This window comes from Alligator sinensis, unplaced genomic scaffold (assembly GCF_000455745.1).
Source record: "Alligator sinensis unplaced genomic scaffold, ASM45574v1 scaffold436_1, whole genome shotgun sequence".
NCBI classification, from domain to species: domain Eukaryota; kingdom Metazoa; phylum Chordata; order Crocodylia; family Alligatoridae; genus Alligator; species Alligator sinensis.
The window spans coordinates 1,757,640-1,764,348 of NW_005842172.1; the positions used below are offsets into that span (position 1 = coordinate 1,757,640).

Consider the following 6,709-nt stretch of genomic DNA (forward strand, 5'->3'; position numbering starts at 1 on the left):
CTGCCAGCTGCCCTCATCATCTAGTAGCTGCCCCTCTTTGTGAAGAGTAATGTAAAAAATGCATCAAATACTTCAACGTTCTCTGCATCAGCTGTAGCTAGATTGATTTCTGCATTCCATAAGGGACCTATGGTTTCTCTGGTCTTTCTCATTTTTTGACCTTGTAAAATCCCTCGTAAAATCTACTTGTAAAATCCCTTTTAATTGCTTATGTCCCTTGACTGTTGCATCTGAAATCCTGCCTTGGCCTTCCTAATTTTTATCCCTCCATGCCCATGCAATACTATTATACTCATCCCTAGTACTATGACCCAGCTTCCACTTTTTGTAGGATTTGCTTTTGATCTTCAGTTCATTGAGGGGACTGCTGTCCAGCCAGGCTGGCCTCCTGCTTCCCATTGTACCAGGATAGCTTGCTCCTCCACCTTTAAAAGGGTCTCCTTAAAGTAAACATAGGTCTCCTGGACAATGTCTCCCCTCAGAGCTGTCTCCCAAGGGATCCTGCTCACCAGTTCCCTGAATTTGCTAAAGCCTCCTTTTCTGCAGACCAGTGTCCTTATTCTGTTACTCTCCTTCCTTCCTCTCCTTATGACTTTCAGTTCTGTCATTTCATGGTCACTGTCAGCCAAGATGGCTTCCACCTTCATATTCTCAACCAATTCCTCCCCTGTTTGAGAGTATCAATTCAAGACTAGCTTCCTACCAATCGGGTCTATTTACCATCTGTATCAGAAATTTATCCCCAACCCACTCCAAAAATGTGCCAGACATGTGCACTACTGTATTTCCCTCCCAGCAGATGTTCTGATAATTAGTCCCCCATGACAACCAGGTCCTGTGATTTTGCTATGATATGCAATGAAATCAAAATCTATATGAATCAATTCATCCCCTCAAATACTATAAAAAGTAAGCTGTAATTTGCATCTTAAATGTAGACAGATGTATTAGATCCATTTTGAAGTTGGATGACTTGTTCTTATGCCAGTGATTACTATAGAATTTCTGTAATGGCCCTTCAGAAATCTCATATACAAGTCACATGGCAGTCTACTGCCACAAAAGCTGTCACTGAAGCCTGGCTTATATACATATTTTTTTATGTGGCAACTTTATTGCAGCATCACTGATCACTTGCTTAGAAAGTAACCACTGAGCTTTGGTGAGCACATAATTTCACTTGATTCAATTGATTGTAATATTCACAGTTACAGCTACTAAATGGCTAAATGGATCTCTCCAATCTGAGCTGCTTGTTAACAAAACTACCCCAAATACCAAGTCTACAGTACATCAGCAGATCCACTCTGAAAGGAGACCCACTCGGAAAGGAAAGAGGCCCCTACCCAGCTGGCAGCCTCTCCAAACTGTCTCCAAAATAAAAAAGCACTGTGGTGGCATAACGCAGATTCACCAGAGATAAAGCTAAGCATTTCACTTGCTTCCAATGCTCAGCGTCTGTAGACCCCACAACAACAGAGGCAATATCATCTGGTTTGGATAAGTCCCTGCAATATCAGGTGCTTTCTGATGTGCGTTTCTTAGCTCGTTGTTCAGTATGCTGTAGGCAATTATATGCTCAGCTAATATACAGGCTCTTAACATTAAAGAGCCTTGCTACATAAGTAGCCAGCAGACATGGCAATCAGTATTCTGAAGCAGAGAACAATGCAATTATCTTCTTTGTATTCCAACTAGAATGATGGGAACCAGTAGCTTTTACTTATGAATATTTTGCACAAATACTTGATCTTGTAAAGCCTGATCTGTAAAACACTCACTGGCTTTAATGTCTCTTCCAGGAAGAGTGAAAGAGGACCTTCAGGATCGCAACCTTTCTGGTCACATGCAATTACACAGAGTTCTAGATTTGAACCAACTCCCATGCATCTAAAGCCACCACCTTCTCATTCTGATGAAACACGCAGATCTCGTTTGCTATGAAAAAGTATATATTCTGCCCCGACTTGCTCTCGAATTTCTGAATATTTCCATGTCTCTGGCTTGGCTTTTTTTGTGACAACAGCTCTGCTAAAAATCGACACTTAAAAAAATTCTCCTCTCCACCAGGGGGTGGCAGCATTAGCATTGCTTCTTGATACCCACAAGTAACTGGGAGCAATTTAGCTGGATATTTGCTCTGCAAGTAGTTCAGATACTAGGTATGTTTTATGACTCTTCAGTACTTTGAATAAGTCCTCCTAATAACCTTTTTGTAGTTTTTATAAAGCTTTCTATAGAGTCTAATAATCCCTGATGTAGGATTCCACAGGCAGGCTAAATAAAACCTAGCATTTCATTACTAATTTTGGTGGATCAAAGCCTTGCCCTGACCCTCCAGGTTGCACAAAGCAGCTCAAAGCCAGCTGAAATGGCTGTTTTTCTTGGAAGAACCCCAAATTGGCAAAGAGCTCATTATGAACCCCATCTCAATCTGTTTAGAGTATATAATAAGTAATAATAAATAAGTAATAATATGCATTGATATAGCAAACCTACACTTACATAACCATCAGTCATCACCCAGGTCATCTATGGATCATAGATCTGTGTAGGCCTCCAGATTGGTAGACCTCTACATTTTTCTGCCATTTTCCTTCCCTCCACAAAATTCCTGAGCTACATACATCTAAAACAAGCCATGAAGGTACAATCTGAAAGGGTTTTGGTCACTTCTGCAGAACCCAGTAACTTTCATTGTATTAGTCTTCACAGTATTTTTCTCTAAGGCAACCAATGAAAATTTGGAGTCATACAATAGATCAGGGGTGGACAAAATGTGGCCCATGGGCCGGATGCGGCCCGCTAGGTCATCCTATCCAGCCTGTGGGGCCTCTACAAATATTAGAAAATTAATATTTATCTGCCCCTGGTTGCCTGTCATGCAGCCCTCGATGGCTTGCCAAAACTCAGTAAGCAGCCCTCTGCCCAAAATAACTGCCCGTCCCTGCAATAGCTGCATCTAGTTCACTAGCCTACATCTGAATGATCCCTAAGCAGTGAATGAATGTGAGAGCAACAGGTCAAATAACCGCAGAGCTGGATTGGTTTTATCTTAACATAAATAGGCTGTCTCGCATGGCTTTGGAGAACTTATACCACATACGATAGCTGCTATATTTGTGAAATTGTTACTCATTCACAAACTTCCTGAAGCTCACAATCCCTGTCCATTCTGGAGCCAATATTACCAACTTCTGTAACTTTTTAGTTGCAAGTCTCATGCTATCTGGTGTTAATAGATCTTGCAGTCAGAAAAGTTTGTAGTAATCTAGCTTTCATTTGTAGAACAAATATTTAAACATCAAATGAAAATGTCCTCTTGTTTTTGAGCCTCAAGGGCTCACAACTAAAAGCCACCCTGCTCCCCCCATTCATTATTTTAAAATATCATGATTTTAAAGCCAATATCATCCCATTTTTATTTCACGTGGCTGGAAATATTAACCTAGTAGAGTGTCTATCCAGTAAAATTTTAATAAAAGCATAGACATAACAGTTGCACATCAAAGGAGGAGAGCTATTTACATTCCCCAAAAAATAATTGATGAAAATGGACAATGCAACTCAATGCAACTTTCAAATGCAGCTCAATGTGCTTTTAACAAATTGGTGCATGCTCAATAGCTGCTCAGCTACCCATTAATCCAGCAGTGACAGACCTTTGCTAAGCCTGAGATGCCCAAAAGACGTATCCTCTTTTTTGAAAAAAATAATCAACCTTGCAAGATAATATCTCCATCAGAGCTCATAGCATTCCAGTGAAGTACATATTGGCATGGCAACAGATCACTATGAACCCTAATTAATGATGTGTGAATATACTGCCAACATTAAATGATTACTACAAGAAGTCGAACTTTAGATAATTGATGCCAGAGAAACTTTTTATTTTTCTTATCTTTTATCCAATGATGTTGAAGCGGAATAATGCTTTCATGAGCCTGTGGCTGTCAGGGCCACAATACAAGAATCTCTTTAAAAACAAGGAAAATGGGTTAATAGTTTCAACTACCCTCCTAGAGAACAAGGCTTCCACTAGGTCAGGGTAGGCAACCCCTGGCATGTGTGGCACACAAAGGCATCTTGCTTGGCATGTTCCCCTAAGGCTGGATGGTGGGGGAGCTGTGAGGGGCCCAGTCCTTGTGACAGAGCAGCCCCAACCCCTTCCTTGCTACCTACCTCAAGGCATGTGTGCACCTGCTACTGGCAAGAAGCTGGGCCAGGGCTCTTCAGACTCCCATGCAGGTGCTTGCAGCCTCCCCATTGCCTGCTGCAATGGGGAGCTGCTGAGCTCCATGGCGGGCAGCAGGGCCTGCCTAGAGCCTGGGCTGGCTGTGGCAGGTAGGGTGGCCATCATAGGGGACAGTCCGGTTGGCCTCTACTGATACAAAACTGGATGCCTTTATGTCCTCTACTTTTCTCTTGAAAATTTTAAGAGAAAATTTTGTTCTCTATTTTCCTCTCAAAGAGATCTATTTGGTATCAATAGAGGACAGAGTAGCAGAAAACTGGAATGTCCTCTATGATGGCTACCCTAGTGGCAGGCAGTTGGGAGGCTGCAAGCCGCTGTACTGGGGTCTGCGGCACTCTGATCAGCTCATTGCTGGCAGCAGGAGCACGTACACCTTGGGGTGGACAGCAGGGAAGGGGCTAGGGCTGCGCTGCCACACAAGGATCAGGCATCTCATAATTCCCCCCACAGTTCACTCCATGGCACCAACATCTTACAAGTTGAGGTTGAGGGTGTTTTGGCACACTAAAGAAAAATGTTGCTGACCCCTGCACTCGGTGATCTGTTCCATATGTCCAGCAGCTTGAGCAGATATAGCTGATACATGTTAAAAACAAGGAAAACCATTTCCTGCCACCCACCCCCCCGGCCAATCTCGCTGACCAGGAAGCAGCTGCAGCACTCCCAGAAGTGGTCATGGCACTTCATCCAGCGCTCCCGCTCCCCGGCCGGCACTCTCAGGGGGGCACTGGTGCTCCTGCCTGCCCTCCCTGTCCATCGCCCAAGCAGGGAGTGAGGCCTGTCTGTGGGTGCACCAGCACTCTCTGGGGGTGCACATGCACCCTATGTACCCCCTATGCATCACCACTGGTCCAGCCCAATGCTCAAAGGAGGATTATCCCCGACTAAACCATCACAGTTGAGCCTAATCACTAGTTTTTTTGAGCTAAATGATAGTAGGGTTTTCTACTTCTGTTTTACCTTTGGAAAGCATGAATACCACACAACCCCAGTTCACCACCAAGTGAAATAGGAACAGTCTGGAAATCTAAGTGCCAAAAAACACAATTACATATGTGCCACTTAGATGCATGAAATGTAAATTAGATCTATGCCATATTAGGCATGTCTACACAAGATGCCAGGGCTAGGGACATAAGTTACACACAAACTGGTTTAAGTGATCAGAAACTGGTTTAAACCTGCAACAGAACAGAAGCTCAGTGCACATAAACCAGTTTGAAAATAACTGAAACTGGTTCAAGATAAACCTGGTTGAATGTATTAGCAGACTTAACTGATTTGGGTCAAACTGGTTTATGAAACTTCTGTCCCAGGCCCCTTCCTAGTTGAAGTTAAATCACAGTCCCCCAGCATTCCAGCATGCTTTCCAGCCCTGGGTTTTGCTATGCTGTCTGCTCCAGAGAAAAGGGCTGACCCCACCCCTCTGTGCAGTAACTACAGTGCATTAATGCACATGTAGATGTAACCACTGTGCACAAGAATAATTTCAGCCATCACTGCAGTACAGCCATCTCTGGATTAAATGTAGCAGCTATTCAGCAGCACACAGCAACTCTGTATAGAAGGTTAGAATAGGAAATAAATGGAAGAAAGATAAGCTAGAAAGTTAAAGGGGTCACTCTAACAGCTTGATTCTGCATCACTGGCATCAATAACAATCTTCCTACTGACCTCAATGAATGCAGAACCAATTCCCCATAAGAGAGAATTATATCTAACCTGTGCATTCTCTCCCAAACCCATATAAAGAAGTTCTGGGAAGCTACCATATGCTAAAGTGTCAGAGTTAGATCAGATTTAGCTCAAGCTCCTTGGGTATACTCTGCAGATAGCTAATCTTTGTAAGGTAGATCCTTTCTATTTCTGACTTAGCTTTGTTTTTCCTTGCTAAAAATGCATCATAAGACCAAGCATATAAACATCAACAACTTGGAAAATAAGCAATAATGAGGCCTGTACTTTAAAGGTAAGTGTGCCTTTGTGTTGATGTCCACATAAATCCAATTATAGTTATTTCAGTTTTAAATAAACTATATTATACTTTTTGTTTTTTCATTCTAAGGTTTGTCTACCTCTGCCTTGTCATTTTGATCTTTGCAGTTGAACATTCAGCAGCTTCTTCTGATGTTAGTTTTATAGGAGTAGAGTTTCTATAGCCTGAAATATTGTCTTGACAGTCCACAGTAGTTGAAGATAAAAGAGAAAAGTTTGTTGAAAGAATCCTGCCTACAAGTTGCAATATGAAACCCAAGCTACCAACCTAGTTTGTGGTATTTCCCCAAGAGCCCGTTTCACTGAAGTGCTGCCAGTAGACCAATTCAAAATGCTTCCTATTTAGACAAATTACTCTTAAAACATTATATTTATCAAAAATGATGGAGAGATTGAATTATATTTAAAAATGTGTTGTTTCATCTTGTCAGTTATCCAGGTTGTAGCTGAATTGGTGTA

General features: G+C 42.2%; 1 long non-coding RNA gene across 1 annotated transcript in view; it reads left to right on the top strand.

Annotated features, from left to right (window-relative positions):
- LOC102372565 overlaps positions 1–1,959 on the top strand; it is a 5,340-nt gene extending 3,381 nt beyond the window's left edge. The window contains exon 3 of the long non-coding RNA XR_324116.1: positions 1,803–1,959. This is a non-coding gene — a long non-coding RNA (uncharacterized LOC102372565). The remainder of the gene's footprint in view (positions 1–1,802) is intronic.
- Positions 1,960–6,709: the final 4,750 nt, after the last annotated feature.